The sequence below is a fragment of the Rhinopithecus bieti genome, unplaced genomic scaffold (genome assembly GCF_001698545.2).
Source record: "Rhinopithecus bieti isolate Rb0 unplaced genomic scaffold, ASM169854v2 scaffold_19708, whole genome shotgun sequence".
NCBI lineage: Eukaryota > Metazoa > Chordata > Mammalia > Primates > Cercopithecidae > Rhinopithecus > Rhinopithecus bieti.
In genome coordinates, this window is record NW_016810765.1 from 4,885,545 (window position 1) to 4,906,032 (window position 20,488).

The window sequence follows — 20,488 nt, forward strand, 5'->3', positions numbered from 1 at the left end:
AAATAATAAGATGAAATTTAAAAATATGAGTCTGTTAAATGAGATATTCATATTAACTGAATATTTTTCAAAATGTATCAAAGTGTACTGCTGTGGTTTAAATGTGTGTGTGCCTTCAAAACTCATACACTGAAACTTAATCTCCAGTGCAATAGTATTAAAAGGTGAGGAATTTAGAAGGTAATTAAGTCACAAGGGTTACATTCTCATGAATGAAATTAGTGCCCTTATAAAAGAGCTTAAGGGATCCTGTTTGATCCTTTTTACCCTTTTGTCCTTCATCCTTCTGCCAACACAGCAACAAGCTGCCTCTTGGAAGCAGAGGTCCCTCACAAGACACCAAATCTGCTGGTGCCTTGTTCTTGGACTTTCCAACCTCCAGAACTGTGAGAAATAAATTTCTATGACTTATAAGTGACCCAGTCTAAGGCGTTGTGTTGTAGCAGCCCAAACAGACTAAGATAGGTACACTAGTCCTGTAAAATATCTGGTGAAAATAATGTCCTATGTACACATGTTTTGCAATACATTCACTGTTTTATATCTCATCCCTCTTCCCTGGAGAGTCACAGTGCACATTAGCTTATTAAAGATTCTGTGAAACCAGTAATAAGAAAACTGTTTGCATTATTTAACCAGTAGCATTTCCTGCACTTTTTCAGCATAACCCCTACTGACATTCTATGCAATGATTGTCCATGGAATACACAGGGGGAAATGCAGCATTAGATCATTTCTAACATCCCTTTATGTATCTATGATCCAAATGTCTGAAAATAAGTAGGAAACACATTTATTAGACAAATACGAGTACACTCAGTGCTTCTTAAATTTTAATATGCAAACAGATCACCTGGGAATCTAGTTAAAATGCATATTTTGATTTAGAAATCTGTGTAGGGCCTGATATTCTGCATTTCTATAGAGTTCTCAGATGATGTCAATGCTGCTGGTCTACAGACCATTCCTTGAGTAGCAATACTCTAGACAATATAGGATCTAAAAAACAATAGTTACATTTGTGATTATTGGTTTAAGACATGTAGCAAACTAATAGATAAGAATACGTTATTACAAGTAAGTTTGGTTTTGCTTTATTTTTTTAGAAATTGGGTCTCTATTGCTGAGGCTGGAGTGCAGTGGAACAATCATAACTCACTTCAGGCTTCAACTCTTGGGCTCAAACAATCTTCCCACCTCAGCCTCCCAAGTAACTGAAACTATAGGCACACATCACCATTCCTGGCTAATATCTTAAATTGTTTGTAGAGATGCGGTCTCACTACCCAAGCTTGTCTTGAACTCCTGAGGACAAGTGATCCTTCCACCTCAGCTTTCCAAAGTGCTGAGTTTACAAGTATGAGCTACCACCTCCAGCCACAAATAAGTTTTAAGTATATATTTAAAGAAATGTGGTCCCAATTTGTTGCTTCATTTTAGACAACTTGGGGGTGATTTCAGAATTTCTCAGAAATTCAGAATATGTTTACTTAGTAGAAAATTTGTTTATTCCTGATAAATTCAGGAATATGTTTACTTAGTAGAAAAATGTATGAGAATCAGTTTGGGATTCTGCACCATTGTGAAGCCTCTTCCCAACTTAGACGTTTGCACAGAGACAGGGTCTTCCACAAAGACACAAATAGCTTGTGAGTCAACCCAGCAGAGGGAATTAACCTGGCCATATTTTTACCTATGTGCTTGATATGGTTTGGCTGTGTCCCCACCCAAATCTCATCTTGAATTGTAGCTCCCATAATCCCCACGTGTCATAGGAAGGACCCAGTGGGAAGTAATGGAATCATGGGGGTGGGTTTTTCCCCCTGCTGTTCTCATGATAGCCAATAAATCTCACAAGATCTGATGGTTTTATACAGGGCAGTTCCCCTGTACACACTCTCTTGCTTGCTGCCATGTAAGACATGTCTTCTGCTCTTTTGTCTCACATGATTGTGAGGCCTCCCCAGCCATGTGAAACTGTGAGTCCATTAAACCTCTTTCTCTTTATTTATCACCCAGGCTCAAGTATGTCTTTATTAGCAGCGTGAAAACAGACTAATATAGTGCTCTACACTAAAAATTACTAAAACTTATTCTCACCAAAAAATGCTTTTTTTCTTTTGTTTTCTCTCAGTTCACAGTTGACCTTTTTTGGCCTATGTTTCAGAAATCATTTTCCCCACTTTACACTTATAATTCTGTAGTAGAATTGTTTCAACAAAATCTAAAGGCGCGTGAGATCAGGTAGAAAGGTTATAAGGAAATCCACTTCCAGGAGCATAAAAACATAATATCAACGAAGTTACTTCCAACAGTAGTAAAAAGGGAGAAAGTTTGGCATGCACTAATTAAACAGTATGATATGTGTGAATTTGTTTCCAATTATGAGATCTGAATCCAATAATGAATTCTTTGAACCTGTTTCCAAAGAAACATATTTGGCTCTATATAAAATTTCATAACAATCCCTAAATAAAAATAATGTACAACCTTCATGATACATGAGAAGAAAAATGTCAAAGGTACACTATATGCACTCAATGGAATAATAAAAAACATTAAATAAAAAATAAAAGAAAATGTATCTTTCCTATAAGTATACAACAACAAAAAAAATAAAATAAAAGAACTTTAGTGTGTGGGGTCATAAAATCATGAGTAAATTTCCCTTTCACATAGATTTATGTTAATACTGTGTTTCTGCTATTGGTGCATGTTATTTAAAATAAGTAGAAAAACAGTTACTAATTATGGCAGTAGGACTTAGAAAAATACCTTTTTTGTTTCATTGGTGTTTTTTAATGTGTTGGAGTGGAAGAAGTATTTATCTATCAGAATTTTCTGTCAATTTTCTGTCTGTAGTGTATAAGACCAAGCTATATGTAGGGAATAGATAAGAAACCCAGCAGAAAACAGCACACCCAAAGTAAACTGCTGAGGGGAGTTTAATAGACTCTTTACAAATGTGTGGGCAAGGATTTAGGGAAATCAGTAAGGAATTGGGCAATTCCGGGAATGGGGGCAGTGCAGGGCTCACAAACAGGGAGTTATTGTCACTCTTGGGATCAAAGGGAAAAGGATGGAGCAGTCAATGGAAGCTGGGTTGCATTCCTTAATGGAAAGGCTACCTTAGGAAGGGAAGCAACTAACGGACAGCATGCCGACAGCATGAGCCTAAGGAGTAGATACCCCAACCTCACAGTACTGATGCATTCTAATCATAAATCCCAATGAAGCCAAAGAACAAAGTAGCTGGTTGCTGCCAGTCAGCCCTCCAGGGGCAGAGATAGAGAAAAGAGGCATGTGGCTTTGGAGAGACATGTGGACAATAAGCAGAACAACGGGTTCTGTGCAGGAAGGGGATCTGTGCATTTACACATGGGTTCACACAGGGCTCATGCTAAGGGCTTCAGGCTAATGCTAATGAAGAAAAATGTGACTAAAGGCACTTCTGAAAACCTGGAGCATTGCATAAACATGTTTATTTCTCCTTTTGTGCAAGAGTGCCCATGCTGTGTTTGCTTGACTGAAATAAAATGTTCCAAGACATCCTGCACATTCCTTTGCATTAACAAGAGCTAATGGATCTTAAAACAAGAAGAATGTTATCAGACCTGTGTTTAAAAATCTCTCCTGCAGAATGGAAGAAAATTTTTGCAATTCACCCATCTGACAAAAGTCTAATATCCAGAATCTACAAGGAGCTTAAACAAATTTACAAGAAAAAACAAACAACCCCATCAAAAAGCAGGCGAAGGATATGAACAGATACTTTTCAAAAGAAGACATTTATAAGGCCGACAAACATGTGAAAAAAAGCTTATCATCACTGGTCATTAGAGAAATGCAAATCAAAACCACAATGAAATTCCATCTCATACCAGTTAGAATGGAGATTATTAAAAAGTCAGGAAACAACAGATGCTGGCAAAGCTGTGGGGAAATAGGAATGCTTTTACACTGTTGGTAGGAGTGGAAATTAGCTCAATCATTGTAGAAGATAGTATGGCAATTCCTCAAGGATCTAGAACCAGAAATACCAGCAATCCCATTACTGGATATATACCCAAAGGATTCTAAATCATTCTACTATAAAGACACATGCACATGTATGTTTACTGCAGCACTATTTACAATAGTAAAGACTTGGAACCAACCCAAATGCCCACCAATGATAGACTGGATAAAGAAAATATGGCACATATATACCATGGAATACTATGCAGCCAGAAAAAGAGATGAGTTCATGTCCTTTGCAAGGACATGGATGAAGCTGGAAGCCATCATTCTCAGCAAACTAACACAGGAACAGAAAACCAAACACTGCATGTTCTCACTCATAAGTGGGAGCTGAACAATGAGAACACATGGACACAGGGAGGAGAACATAATGCACGGGGACCTGTTGGGGGATGGGGGCCAAGGGGAGGGAGAGGATTAGGACAAACACCTAATGCATGACGGGTTGATAGGTGTAGCAAACCACCATGTATACCTATGTATACATGCACATGTATACCTATGTAACAAACCTGCATGTTCTGCACATGTATCCCAGAACCTAAGTAAAGTTCTTATTTTACTTAAAGTTAAAAAAAACTCTCCTGATCACATTTTCTTGTAGCAGATTTTATATGTCATATATATAATTAATAAATCATCCTATGCCCTCATGGAGACTTTCTTGACTTCTAAATTTCTCAAAAAAATGATTTTTTTCTAGAAGTATAAATTATTGATGATAGTGTTGGTGGTGGTGATGATGATGATGACAGCTATCACTTATTGAATGCTTACTGTATGTGCTAAAGTACCTAGGACGTAGGTACTATTGTTGTAGGTACTATTTTACACACAGGTAAAAAACTAAGGCTAAAGGAAGTCCATTAACTTCTTCAAATCATATCACCAGAAATGACTGGGGTTTTTGGAGGCTGTCGGACTACAGAGCCCTCAATTTTAAGCAGTCTATTGCCTTTCCAAAAACAGTATATCTTTTATTTTAACATTGAGAAAGTTGATTGATGACCTTTAAAACTTTTCCTTACTAGCTAATTAAATGATATACAAAACTGCCAAAGATGGAGAAAGAACAAGAGAAAAGACAACAGAGAGGGCATGAACTGAGGGAAGATGGAGGACTTGGAAAGTTCTAAGCTGATTAGTTGTTGGATCTTGCCATTCACAAATGTTCTCTGTGACTTTCCATCTGAACTGACAGCTATCCTTCCTTTTCTTAAATGAGTGTCGTGAACACTTGGGAGCTAAGTTGGATCATTTTGTCGAATCTGTATTAAAGTTCTACATATGAAGCTCTAATAGTTTTGTATGCCAGAGGCCTTACATTTATCCCATGTCAGTTTTGTTCAATGAAATTCTAAGAAGTATGATGGAACTGTGCATCTGACCACATAGCATCTGTCAGTGTGCAACGGCTATGCTGACATGTCAAGCTGATTTTTGTAAAACATACCAATCAACTAAACCTGGGGGTTATCTATATTACTTAACATCAATGCTTAAGACATTAAAAAACATTATAAAGGAATAAATAATAATTCTTACTCAACTTTGGAATATCAAAAGATAAATAGCCAATTATAGATTACTGAGGCTTGATGCTTCTCCACCTCTACACTGCTGGGCCTACTTTTCTGTTTATCAGATGATAGTCCATACTATGTAGAAACGGAACCATTCAACAAGTTTTTCAATGACTTGTTAACACCTTTGACAAAAAGGTGGGTGACAAAAGTAAAATGTTTATATAAAATGACAGATTGAGTTTACCAGTGGGATTCAATTATTCATGATATCTATTAACATGAATGCTGAGAAGTTGCTATAAATTTCCTAAAACTTGGACTGCACCATATTTATCAGAAGAGATGAGAAAGAATTCACTGGCTGCTCACTGGTCTGATTTGTCTAGTGGTCATGCGCCAGTCTGTGCTGGTACAGATGTGAGAATTATAGGCTGATGAAGACAATCCTGTTATATTCCTTGTCTTTGCCACATGTTAGAAGAGACTTTACTGGGCAAGGCCTGGATTTCCAAAATAGCTTTCTGTAGAGGTCATCTGTTGTTTTTGCCTTTTTGATGATTATTTTCTTCTTTTCCAGGTTATGGTACTTCAAATTTGCTTTGGGAAGTTAGCCCCAGCCAGAACGTGTGGTTTGAGATGGATCTTGTGATCCATGCTTAGGCTACCTAAGCCTTGAATTTCCTTAGCTATATTGCTTTTTCAGAGGTGGGTACATGAGCCAGTCCTGCTCTACCATCAAAACTCCATCTCTTTGGGCACACTGATAGGTTTAGAAATAGGCAGAAGCCCAAGTTAATTCAAGCATAGTTAATTCTGAATCCTGGGAAGGTGCACTAATAAAATGGTCTTTTCTGCTGGGATGACTAGTGCTCACAGTGAAATAATCTCAGAGATTTAGAGCACCCACAAGAAGGAAGCCCATGAATGCAAGACAGAGAAAGTAAATGATTCCTGATAACATTGTTTGAGACCCTGGATCAAACCCTGCCTGAAGATATGAGTACTGAACTTTCAAGTCATAGCAGCCAATTCCTCCTTCTGTTTGCTTAAATGAGTTTGAATTGAGTTTTCTGTCACATGCAGTAAGAGAGTTCTAAATAATATATTTCTGAACTACAGTTAGTCTCACTAGAAAAATCTCCCTATTGATCTCCCTTTTGATCTAGCACTGTCCTGTTAAAGAACATTTAGCAATAAATCTTCAGTGCTTAGCTTGACAGGCACAATCTGGCCTCTCCCTTAACTTGGCTGGCTCAGGCATGTGGCTTAGCAGCATGAGGCCAGTTGGAAGGGAGAAAAAATAGGACTTGGATGGGAAGTGGTCAGGGTGCTGTGGCCTCCTTGGAAGAGGGCATTTGTGGTGTCTGGGAATAGTGCCCCGTGGTCATTTCTAAAATCAGGAGTAAAATAAATATGGAAGATTGGAGACACAGAACAAATATTTCAGAGACATAATTCTGGGAAATCTGGGTCATCAAAAGGAGTCGGGATCCTGCAGTTCAAGGGAGATGTAAGTTTCCCTTGGTCCTTCGGTGCTTGAACCTGGGTGGAGGCAGGCAGGCAGCCAGCCATGTGGTTGGGCCACCACAGCTCACTCTGGAGAGCAACCCATACGAAGCCCCACCTGCAGGGGGAATTCAGGCCACAGCCAAATGCACTAACCCTGTTGATATTTACTCAAGAAGTCAGATGGTCCTGAGCCTGCTCCTATGAGCCTTTGATAGCTTCTGTTGGAGAAGACAGAGGCAGGAAACCAAGGTAGCTGCCAACAGGTGCAACCCACCTTCCAGCTCCATGCATTGGTTTGGAGACCAGCCTAGACTTGGGCTTAAGTCCCAGATCCACCACCAGCTATTTGTAAAACCTTAAGCAAGTTTTTAAATTACCTGTGCCTCAGTGTTTTCATCCACAAAATAGTTATTTTTTCAGAAAGTAATGATGATGATTAATTCAGAAATGTGTGTAAAATGCTTAGCACAGAGTAGATACTCAGTAAATGCTATTTCTCAGGACACCCCTACACTGTAGCTTACCTGAACATCCCATTTTCTATGCATAGCTGCTTCTCCCATTGTTATACATTTGTTTTCTCCCCTTATGTTCCCCTACTGAAATTCTACCCACCCATTAAGATTTAATTCAAAAGTCACCACTTTCCTGAAGCTTTCCTCCCAACTAGATGGAATCTTTTCTTCAGCTCTAGTTCTTCGTAACGGACAGAAACCACATATATTGCAGTAGTTCTTAATCTTGGCTGCATATTTGAACCATTTGAAAATCTATTAAAAATATTGATGTCTAGGCCCCAATCCCAGAAGTTTTGATTTAATTGGTCTGGGGTGAGGCTCAAGCATAAATTTGTTTAAAAAGCTCCCCAGGTGATTTCACTGTGCAGCCAAGATTTAGAACCACTGATGGTTGTATGAGTATGTTCTTAAATAATGTTTATCAATGAATTGAAGCTAAGGTATTAATGGCTTAAAGTTTTAATAGACTACCTTTAGAATACTTGTGTTTTTGTTAAAAACAGTGCAATGCTATGCTCCAAGAATACAAAAGTAAACAAGATTTTTTTTTATGTCTAGCCCAAAGGAATGAATCACAATTTAACTAGGGAGATGCATATAGAGTTGTGAGCATATAATATCATATATGAGTTGTACCCTAGAAATGTGTCAAAAATATTTTAGGAGCACAAGAGGAAAAGTCCACTAATTTAGAGGTGGCAGAAAAGGGAGAGAAAAAAACTTCAAAATGTGGATGAGCTGAGTGTTGAAAGGTGACAACAGATTTGCAAGGTCTGAGTCAGAAGGCTTTTCAGACCATATATGGAGGTGTCAAAATGTGTGGCTCCTTCCTACTCATACACCTTCCTAACCCAAATGATCAATTGCTATAGAGAGAATTGCAAACACGTTGAGAGGAAGTTTTGAAACAGAAGGTCTATTTCCCAGATTACACCTGTATCAGACTACTTTGGTTACAATGAACCAGCTCCCAGCTTCAGTTATTTTTTTTTTAAGAGAGAAAGAGTTGCCTTCCAAAACCAGCTCATAGAAAGGATGGGTGTGACAGGGTTCAGGGATAACTGTACCAGGAAGAGAATGCCCCCCAGGTTCTATTCTCCTCCTGTCCAGGGACTGCTTCTCTTTGGATGTCAATTTCATTGCCACAGGCTTATTTTGCCTGTGCTTCCGTGGCTGATATCAGTCCTTGGATTTATATATTCTCACCTGTCCCACCTATAGAAGCATTTTGAGTGGCTTGAATTAGGCCTTGTCAACTCCTAGACCAAGCATTAAAGCAACATATGGGGTACTCTGATTAACCTAGTTTTGATTCAAGTGCCTATCTCTGGCAATCACCATGGCCAAGGAAGCAGAGTCTACGGGAAGTTGTCAGCTTCCATTCAAGTAAGTCTTGTAGTTAAAATAAGCCTTTCTTAGAGTAGACAAGCTGAGTGCTGCTTGGAAAAGAGTGTTGGGCTGATCTTAGAGATAAATCTCCACCACTGTCCATTTCATGGCCACCTGGCTCTCTCAGTACTCTCTTCTTAACATTTAAATAATTTCCCACATGCCTCTGTGGGTGATTGCAGCAACTTCCATTAAGAGGTGGAGTCTATTTCCCTCTTTCCTTGAATCTGCACTGGCCTTGTGACTTGCTGTGGCCAATAAAATGAGACAGAAGTGGGAGGGGGCTAGTTCTGAGCCTAGACTTCAAGGAGCCCTATGTACTTCTACTCTTTTAAAGCCCTGCCACCAACAATAGAACAGGCCCAGGCTAATCTGATGAAGGGAAGACCCTCTATGCAGAGCCAGACTGTTTTAGGTGAGTCCATTCTAGACCAGCCAATCATCAGCCAAACCACCAGCTGAGTCACAGATGCATGAGTAAGCCAAGATCAGCCAAGCCTAGCCAAGACTAGAAGAACTACCCAACCAAGCCACAAACTCATGAGCTAAACAAATGGTTGTTGTTTTAGGCTACTAAATTTTGTGGCTGCATGTTAGCAGAATTTTTGTGGAAATTGATAACCAATATAGCCACCAGTTTACAAAATACAATAATCCTACATATAACCACAGATATAAGCAGCCCACCTAAATGCCAATTGCTTAATGTCCAGTATCATGGGGTTATGTCTCTTCCATTTCATTAGGTACAAATGTGACTACTCTGACACTAATATTTAATGATGGCAGAAAATTAGGATAACACCAATGAAAACATCCCACTTAGACATGGGGAAAACAAGAGCTACATGAGAGGGCATATGCTACCTGGCATTGATCCATGCTATTGATCCTTGCCCCCAAGGGCTCTGATTTCCTTTGGGAGTCACCACTAGGCACTGTGTGCATGGCCTTGGTAGGAAGATTATTCCAGCTTCACAGAAAAAAACACAAAAATTATCCTGCTGGAAAAGGATAATAAGATAAATGATAGTTTTAGTGGGTCTCACTGGCATCTATGTGTTGAATTGTTGCCCTGGCAATATATTGAGTTCTTCAAGTGGCCAAGCTGAGGTTCTGCCAGCTGGGTGATTCTCCTCTTCATTTTTTTTTTTTTTTCCTGCAACAACCCCAAGGGAAGGGAAAGAGACTTTGGAAAGTTTGGAAAATTCATCCATCCAGTTCATCTACAATTGGTGCAGGAAATCCCAAAGGTCTAAGGATTTCCTTGGGGCTTAAGCAATCACTGACTCTGGTATTCAGGTTTGGGATTTCCTCTGCAACATCACAGCCACCGAGTCACCAGCACCAGGAATGTGGTCTGGCCTGATATTTGAACTAAACATCATACTCACTTTTTTCTCCTAGCTTGTATCTGCTTAGGAGTTTAAAGAATCAGATCTCTGCCTCTGTCTTGTGGTTAGGAGGATGGATAGAGAAGGAAGGCAAAATGAACCTTTCTTTAAACCCCAGGTTAATGCTTGGGAGGGCTTGGAGATCAGACTTCCTAATTTGCCCAGATTTTCCCAGTATTCCACTTCAGCTTGAGCTGAAAAATGGACCTTTACAATTTGCCGGCACATGAATACCAGACATTCAGCAATATGAGACTGCTCCTGAAGGACAGAAATTGATTTGCTTAACAAAGCTATTTCTCTCCCCTGCCAGTCTGCATTCAGCAAGGTCAAAGTGTGGCTTCCTCTTGCAGCACCATACTGAATGCCCTAACAGGAAGTCCCTACATTTCACTATCATGATATTTTTCTACCACATTCTTTAAAACTTCAGCCTTGATGGACATGTGGTTTGAACTCCAAGAAACCATAGACGACAGTTTAACCAATAGTATCAAATCTGCCAGGATTTGAGCCATAAACTTAGAAGATTGTTTCCAGAAGAAGGGTGCTCTACCCAGAACATCAACATTCTCAACAAACAAAACAAATCCCTAACAACTACTACTTTGTATTAAACACTGCTCTGGAATTGCCAGCTCTGATTGATTGGTAGGGGCTGCGTACAGTACTGTATTGAGAGGGAATCTGAGGCCGTCTGGATTCTGTGGGAAAGAATGCCGTGATTAATTAGTTATGTCTGCCAAGGTCAAGAGATAGGAGAGTAATGAGATATATGTCATGTTTTGCCACCCTTATTTTATACCGATTAAGCTTAAGATCACATTTGTTACATGGATTTTTCTTTTAAAAATAAGAATTTCGTAATTTGATAAGCATTTGAGATAAAACTTGGGAAGAGTCTAATATGAAAACTAATCACCTTAACTTCTCAGTAGAATACCTTCACTTTTCAGAAGACTAGTTCACTTGTTTATATAAATATTGTCCACAGAAGATTTTGCTTGTACTCCAAAAGTTACAAGACATCCCCAGTTGAAACTGTTGCATACTTAAGTTACACATCTTTTCCTCTTAAATAAAAGTCAGGCAATAACTGAACACTTTATATCCTATAAAAATGATCCTGAGTATTTGAGGCTCAGATATAATACTTGCTTTGCCTGCATCTCAGTCCTGTGAAGACCAAATGCACTTTGAAAATGTTAAAATACTGTACAAAAGTTATTTTTATTGCTTTCCACCTTGAAAACTCTAGTACTCTATGTAAATAATTTTTGCCGTCATGGACTTTTAAAAAAATTACTTGGTTCCTTATCATTGATCCTTCTTCCTTTAGGGGAATGATCTCCCAATGTCCCTTGAGGTTGCTCCAATCTCCTTTGGGGTTGCCTTCAACTGTGAGTGTGCCTATGGTAGACGCACCTGACAGTGGTAACTTGACTTGAGCATCCCCTGAGAAGGACCTTGTATGGGAGAAGCACCTGAAATGTGTGTTCAGAGTCCCAAGCTAAGGAATCTGGGAGTAGTCAACCTAGAGATCCATTCTTTATCTGTGAGGAACATCTGAGCCCTGTCCTATAGAATGCAGGCCATACAGGGGATTGAGGCCTTTTGTTTCGGTTTAAATAAAGGTTGCCAAGTGGAGGTTGGAAGAGGAGAGGATGTTAAGTGAAAATGCTGTATAAACTGCATGCCTTTTGCAAGTGGTTGTGGTTCTCCTGTCCAGCCCATCACCACTGGACTCTCCCATGCATGTAAGCCCCCCAGTAAAACTCCATGTCTTGTTTGCTGGCTCTGGGTCTCTTCTTTGACCTCTTGAACCTGGTAACATCCCTTTGGAGTCTACAACTGTTTGGCACAACACTGTGGCCTTGGCATAATGGTGGTCTCATCATCCCCACCCACAAAAAAATAGGGCAACAGTGGAGGCATCATTTTCCTTTTCTGAAAAGGAAAGTTTCCATTCATTTTCTGAAATCACTAGTGTCTAGACATGTGAGAAAGCTCAGCAGAATCTGATGCTGTCTCCAAAGATACTGGCTCTTGAATATGGGCAAAAGTCAGCAGCAGCAGCAGCACGTGTGGTCACAGCCTTGCTTGAAGGTTGCAGTGGTGGTGGTGGTCTGATTCTAACCTGACCATTCCTGGGAGTAAGCATGCTGTGCTTCCTGGTGCCTGGCCTCCTTGTCTTCCATCTGTTTCTCAAACCACATTTTTTCAGTCTCACAGTGAAACACTTCATATCCAGTATCTTCTGTGAATCCCCCCTTCCTTCTTGTATTTATATTTTAATGTATTGATTGCTTAAACCAGCAGTGATTTCTGTTACAATCAGAAGCCTTCAGGAATGCAATCACAGATAGGAGTAATAACATGAACTCTGTGTCTGTATTGTGTACACTGGGCCTGAAATGCAGTGGGTGCTCAATAAGTAATTGCTGAATAAATGCAAGTATGGACCATAACTGGCCTCTGGTCTCTGTGCTCTAATTAGCCACATGGGGACCCCAGTGCAGGTCCAGACAATGTGTCTGAGTTTAAGGCAGGTAAGGCCAGGCCAGCTGAGTCTGTCCTCTGATGAGAGAGGTAAATTCTTTCCCAGAAACCATCACCCAGAAAACTTTTACTTATTCCTCTTTGATGACCTGAAGCTCCTGTGAAGCTTGGGAAATCACTTGTCTTGCCTGGGGCTGGTTCCTCTCTTGCCACAAATAGATATGAGATTCCATAAGTAAGGAAGATATGGATAAATAGATATTGGGTAGACAACTAATTATATCTGAGAGAAAAACGAATTAATAAAAATTAGACAATAAGTCTGGCCCTCTGAGCATCAGAGACTATTATGACTTGGATATGGTTTGTCTCCACCAAAACTCGTGTTTAAGTTTAATCCCCAAAGTAGTGGTTTTGGGAGGTGGCACCTGCTAAGAGGTGAATGGGTTGGGGTGGATCCATCATAACAGGCTTGGTGCTATTCTTGCTGTAGCACGTGAGTTCTCACTCTTGGGAGACTGGATTAGTTCTCAAGAGAGAGGACTGTTGTAAAACCGGGATGCCCCTCAGGTATCCCCCTCTTCCCATGTATCTACTTCCCCTTTGACCTTCTCTGCCACATTGTGACATAGCATGAAAGACCTCGTCGGAAGCCAGGGCCATGCCCTTGAACTATTCAGCCAGCAAAACCATGAACGACATGACTCCTTTTCTTCATAGATAACCGTCTTGGGTATTCCTTTATAGCAACACAAAACAGACTAAGACAGAGACCATGGGACTCTGGACCACCAAGGAAACAGGAGAACTTCCTAATTAGCATAAGTCCAGGCCCCCACACTCCACTCTCTCTCCCCCAGGCCAAACATAGATGTCCCTCCAGAAGACCTGTTAAGTCTGAGGATGGGGGCTTATTTTCATACAAAGACATGTAAGCTCTGATTGGAGAGGAGGACTTATTTATTCAGAGGAATCAGAATTACTGTAGCTGACCAAGGTTTTATAAGCCTGGAGGTTTCTACCTGAAGGCAGGGGTAGTCCTAAACTGCCTAGAATGAAACGCTCAAGTCTGTGATGTATTTTCAGTGATGCAGCTCTTGCAGCCAAGGGTTCTGTGTGCTGCCAACAATCCTGCTGAATCCTTCTCTGACTGCCTTACAAGGGCTGCTGCATACTAACCTGGCCCCGGCCTGCCCCTTCAGGATATAACATCCCACGAGACCCCACTAAGCCAGCAACGACCCTTGCCACTCTAACCTTTCTCCAAGCTCTCTGCTTCTGACCACAAGAACTAAACACTCCCATACTCTGCTCCACGAAGGCTCCAAACACTGGGACCGAGTCATAGCTAATTGGTTTTTTACAAGCCTAAAATTATCCAGACAGTTAAATATTGATGTTCATTTCTGGGTAGCTATAAACACAAAAGGGGTGAAAGAGCATGTTTTATGGCTTCCTCTCATTCAGTCTTTACATAATAATGGTCTTTAGTCAATAAGCCCAGCTTTATAAAGAGGGGATTCATTTGAATTAAAAGAGATGTTCCAATGTGCTTTATGTCATTATGACACAATGGTCCATCCACTTGGCGACATCTACTCTGTTCACCTAGCACACTCCTACTACACAAGTAGTCATCCTCATGACAGTATCCTTTAGTTCCAATTAAACACCATTAATATTACAATACAGATCATAGAATCACAATTTGCTAATTTATGCATAATTGGTCTGTCTCTCATGGACATAGATAGTTGGTCTATCTCTCATGGACATTTATGTTAAAGGTAACTTATATTTATGTATGTTCTCATATTGTCATTCTAGATTCTAGACTTCTCAAGGGCAGTGTCTTCATTACTTCATTACTTGAGGGCAGTATCTTCATTACACATTCACTTACATTACCAATCAGATATTGATAGAAACTACAGTTCCTTTCATTTTTCTATTAGTTGATAAACACCTAACTGGGCAGCAAGAAAAAAAGAAACAACTAAATGTATTTTAACACCCCAGGAAATTTCATCTTCTTCATTAATTTTGGCAGTTTTTCTACCTAACACTCAGCCTATCTTGAAAGAAATGCACAGTCTTTCAGATTTGTGAGTTTGCTCCCTGTTCTTCCCCAAGACAGCCCCTGCGTCCATTTGAAGAGGTGGGGCTTGGGTGACTCTGTGTAGCAGTGGGGAGACAGGTCCTCAGAACAGCAGAGTCCACCCTGGATTCTCGTGAGGTCTACTGCAGAAGACCCCTGAGCTGGGAAACTAATGACCACAGAAGGTGGTTCTCCTTCTAGGAGGTTCTGTTGGGACCTGGTCCTAGAGCCTGGGACTAGTGTAGGTCATGACCAGTTTTCTTTTTTAGCTTGATCTAGAGCTGGTCACCTCACTGGTGACTTAGTCCTATGTTTGCCCTTGCTGGTGCAGGACTCCCAGTAGATCCAGGCCCAGCCACTCTGCAAGGCAGAACCTTCTCCTAGAAGGTTCTTACTCAACTCTCCTTGAGCTTTCCAGATCCTCCTTGGATATTCTAGAGCTCATTCGTGCTATGGAGAAGCAGATAATGGTGCAAGAGGTCCACTTTCTACCTCACCTTGGGCGACATGTGGGTTTACTTTCATATGGCCTTCCTGGCTGCTGACAGCAGTCTGTGAGGACAGAGTCCTAGGTGGAAAGGAGCACAGATGCCGCTCTCTTCCCCTTTCTCCTCAACCTAACACATTTCGTTGACTCTAAGATGCCATTGGTGTTACGATGTACCATTGTTCTATATACTACTCCTACTAATAATAATATAACATAATAATAAACTAATAATAATGTCCAGAAAGCTGTGACACATCCTGATTGTAGATATGGAAAAGCATGAAAAGATATTTATTAAATCAGTGAAATGATTTATGTGTTTGATATACATTTCTAACCAAGGAACATTGGCCCCAAGAGAAAAGATGGTAGCCTAACCACTACTAACCTTCCTCTCCTCCCACAACCCTCAGACCAAGAGGAATAAGTCTGGGGTTTTTCACTTTCTGTTATTATATCTTCCTGCTATCTCAGGGTAGCAAGTTTCACTGCCTAGCTTTTCCTCTCCATGGAAGAAATCATTATCTAGTCACCCATGCCTGGCTCTATTTTTTTTTTTTTTTTTTTTTTGAGATGGAGTTTCGCTTTTGTTGCCTAGGCTGGAGTACAATGGTGCGACCTGGGCTCACTGTAACCTCTGCCTCCTGGGTTCAAGTGATTCTTCTATCTCAACCTCCAGAGTAGCTGGGATCACAGGCACCCACCCCCACACCTGGCTAATTTTTTGTATTTTTAGTAGGAGACGGGGTTTCACTATGTTGGCCAGGCTGGTCTCGAACTTCTGACCTAAGGTGATCTACCCGCCTCAGCCTCCCAAAGTGCTGGGATCACAGGCATGAGCCACCACTCCCAGACTCATGCCTAACTCTTGATGTCATGATATGATTATTCTGGAAAGTTCTTTCTGTTTTGACAAAGCCTGGCTTTCAAGACTACATTGACTTGTGACATAATTCCCTTTTGAATAGCAGAAATTGAATATTAGTTCTTTTTTTTTCATTTTGAACCATTTCTTTAACAATCCTAAAATTCTCTGAGGCATGTTTTTTAGATGTCTCTGGAAGAATAGGGAGAAGTTCAGTTTAAGAAAATACAAAACAAAAAGTCAAAGCACATTAAAATATTACAAAACAGTTATTCTGTTTCATTTTTATCTTCTCACAAGACCTAGGGTGAAACAATAGGGAAATTTGACATACAGCAAATTCTAGCTGAAAAACAAAGGATGAAAATATTTATATTTGTTCTTCAAGTTCTTTTTTGTGAGTACCTTTGAAAATAGAATTTGTATCAGTGACTTTCTTGTAATTTCTCACACAAAAACAGCTAAATTAGGTCTTGTTTTCAAGGAACTCACCAGGAATGCTGACTTAGTAGTTGACATATCTGCTATTTCCAAATGAATAATATCTGTCCCACCAAAAATAACCCTGAAGCCTTATATACTTTGTATTTCTTTGCGTTGCAATCTTTGGATGAAGAGTGCACACTTGTTTCTTTTTGGTATTCTAGTAGTAACATTTCATAGGCAAAAAAAGGTACACATAAAAAATTGTTATTATTATCGTGGTATGAATGTAACTTTTTTAGTATTAATTTGGGGCAGGCCAAAAGAGAAATTTCAGGAGCAGTACTTGTAATATAGAGGTTTTGTGCCATTACTGAAACTTTTCTTCCTGGCATTCTTTAAAAAGAAACTTTACTGAGATGCCTGGTGAGGTAACAGGAGTGACTTCTCTGGCCAGTATTTAGCTGCCTGCCCAGGGAAAAACTATCTCCTAAGGGTCTGGTTCCTAGGTAGCATGTGCCAAGACACTGAGGACGAAATCTAAATACAATTCTAAAGTATTTGTCAGGTCAATAGTTGATAGTACTAGAAGTATTCAAAAGAAATTATAATAGGATTTTGTTGACTTATAAAATAGGTAGCTGAAAGAAGTGAAAACACTTTCACAATCACATGGGATTTTTTCTTCACCAAAGCTTCATTATTTTTCATATTTTCAGTGTTTTAATCATAGAACTATAATTTAAAATATATTTTTTGGGAAGCTATTATCTCTTTATGCATTTTGAGGTGTGATCTTGCCCATATCTGGGCAAAATGTGTGTGTGTGTGTGTGTGTGTGTGTGTGTGTGTAGCATCAAATCTCTAGTAAGCCCAGCTTTAATATGGAAGTCATAAAGAGGAGAAATGAATGAATGTTGCTGAAATTTACTTTATAGATGTTGCTTTTGGAAACTGCTAGTGAGCTAACATACTATCAGTTTTGCAAACTGATCTTTAGAATTCCATAATAAATAAAAAGTTTTAGTTATAAGATTGTCATATGTATTGGAGGAATTACTAGAAAGGGGACATTTCTTTTTATGATGACTATCAATGGCTTTCTCTAGTTTCAAGTATGATCCAATATTTCCTCATCCGTTTTTCCTTCTATTTGTAATAGGTCCTGTGCCTTACTCCAAGAAGTGTTTCTCACCAGCGATTAATAGGATGCAAAATACAAAAAGGGCTAGTGAATCTGTTTGTTACAGTCTACTTACTAAGGCTATGGCTACAATACTCCAGTGCTGAAGTCAGTGAAAAGGCATCATCCAAACACAATCCAAGGAAAATGCAAGCTGATACAGCACAAAGATGCTTTGTTTAAGAATGGCAGAAATTTCCAGCAACTATCTGGGAGAAAAAAAATGCAGGATGGGAGGGAATGTAATCAAATAACAAAACAAACCCAAACTAAAAGAGAATCTTTATAAACCAGCACAAGGACACTTTGTTTTTAAGTGCACACAATGAATTTTAAAGATCTTTGTTCAGAAGGGAAATAAAGTATTATGAAGGACTGACACATTTGATGGATGGATGGTTTCTGAAAAACCACATTATCAATTACTTTTTCCTTGTTTGGCTCCAGTCCAGTAATTTTTATTTGAACAAGCCACATGCTAGCATGGTTTTGATTGCAGGAAGTGACTGGTTGTTGTTAAAGGATACTATTTCACTGATGAGCTTATCTCTTCCTTCCCCCTCCCCTTTCTGATGGGACTCTGATATGAAAGGCACAGCTTCAGTTGTTATAAACAGAGTCAGGGATTGTTTGATAGACCCTCCCGTGTTTTGCTTTCAGCCTTCTGTGGTACAATCCAGACAATGTATTCAGCAGGGCTTCAGAAAACAAACAGTTGAATTCGGCTTATTTCTGTTCTCAACTCTGACATGAAATTTTGATATCTCTGATGTTTGTCTCTCATAAATCTAAGTTTGTTAGCAAAAAAAAAGTTATGAATATTATATTCTTTTTTATATTAGACTACTATCTCAAGTGAGTCCTACTGAGAAAAAAGAATCTTTATGGAACAGTGAAGCTAAAATGTATCACAGATCTTCTCAAACAATACAGTGCCTTGTTCTAGCTTTGCTTGTTTGCTAATCTTATCAAAACAAGTATATCAGAATATTATTGGTGTAAATATGAGAAACACAGCTAATTAAGCTATATTATTAAGTGCTCTCAGTTTTCCCTTGCAATTAAAGAAAGATTTGGGGGCAGTCATCAGTGGACAGGAAATTATCTATGAAATCAATTGCTGACACACACAGGGCTGTGTGTGTGTGTGTGTGTGTGTGTGTGCTAGTCAAGATAACTTCCTTCATGATTGAATTTTTTTTGCGTGTTACCGTGCCTGAAACTTAAACTATTTCTAAGTTCCCAGGGTATCATGGTAACTATAGGCTTTGGATAGTTATTTAAGTATGTTTCCTAGTTCTATATTTTAAACACTAATTTTAGTGATTATTTCTCTGCTGAGAATTAAAAGTAAAAAGGTGGTCTTAAACAATGGGCCATTTGATTATTCATCAGAACATGAAAACAATTCTAAATGAATTAGAATTTAACCTTGTTCAATGGAGGAAATATAAATTTAGCAACTATTTTGCTGATTTACTAATTCACATCAAAATTCTTCTAAAGATCTCATAACATAGATATATAAAATGTATTATTAACTACAACTTATTCCCTGAAAACAAAATGAAGAAAGCAAAACACATTTCATGTCAAAATTATGTATCTAAATATCTCATGTAGTTCTGATGTGAAGGCAGCTTGGAAAACAGCGAACAAAACAAAACCTTCCAGAAGAAAAAAAGAGTCCTGGATTTGAATTTGCTGGTTGGCTGAACTTAGATAAGCTAGGGAACCTGAAGCTCCATGCACTCACCTTTAAAAAGAAGATGAGACGGAGATGACGGGATTGTATTCAATCATTTATGTGAGGATGTGTGGCACACTCAATACATGTTAGCTACCAATGGGGTTGATTACGGAATCTAGCTGTGGAATAAATATAAGTCCTTTCCAGGATATAAGAGAGCTTAGTGAGGCAAGATTCATAGTAGAGCTTTTCCAGCACTCTAAGTCTTTATATTTATAATATCAAAAACAAAATTATATATCCCTTTATATATTTAAATATTCAGTTGAATTACTAGTTAGTACTCTATTTGCCAATTCTTCCTCCCTAAGCTATGACTTTGTATATATTTGGTTTTAATAATTAGTAAAGTTCTAGTTGTGTATGCAGTAGCTTTACAGATAATAAAAATTTAATTAAACTTACTTTGATGCAACTTTGATTATACATTTTCCTAAGCATTGCATAAATAATTCAAAAATGTATGTGACTAACATCCCTCATTCATCAAAAATCTAAAGTTCTCTCAAATTTTCAAAAGCTAAGTGTTAAATATGGCTGTGTTAGGGTATTTTAAACATCCTGCTCTAGAACTGATAGAAAATGTACAGTTAACAATACCTTTTGCCCATACAGTTGTTGTTATAGTATTTTTTTTTTTTTTTTTTTTTTGAGATGGAGTCTTGCTCAGTTGCCCAGGCTGGAGTGCAGTGATGCTATCTTGGCTCACTGCAAGCTCTGCCTCTCTTGGGTTCATGCCATTCTCCTGCCTCAGCCTCCCAAGTAGTTGGGACTACAGGCGCCCACCACCATGTCCGGCTAATTTTTTGTAATTTTAGTAGAGA

The 20,488-nt window shown here is 39.1% G+C and overlaps 1 long non-coding RNA gene across 1 annotated transcript in view; it reads right to left on the reverse strand.

Annotated features, from left to right (window-relative positions):
- Positions 1–19,797, reverse strand: part of LOC108542631 (uncharacterized) — a 46,384-nt gene extending 26,587 nt beyond the window's left edge. Inside the window, exons 1-2 of the long non-coding RNA XR_001889317.1 lie at positions 19,671–19,797; positions 17,991–18,123 (exon numbers count right to left, since the gene is read on the reverse strand). This is a non-coding gene — a long non-coding RNA (uncharacterized LOC108542631). The remainder of the gene's footprint in view (positions 1–17,990; positions 18,124–19,670) is intronic.
- Positions 19,798–20,488: the final 691 nt, after the last annotated feature.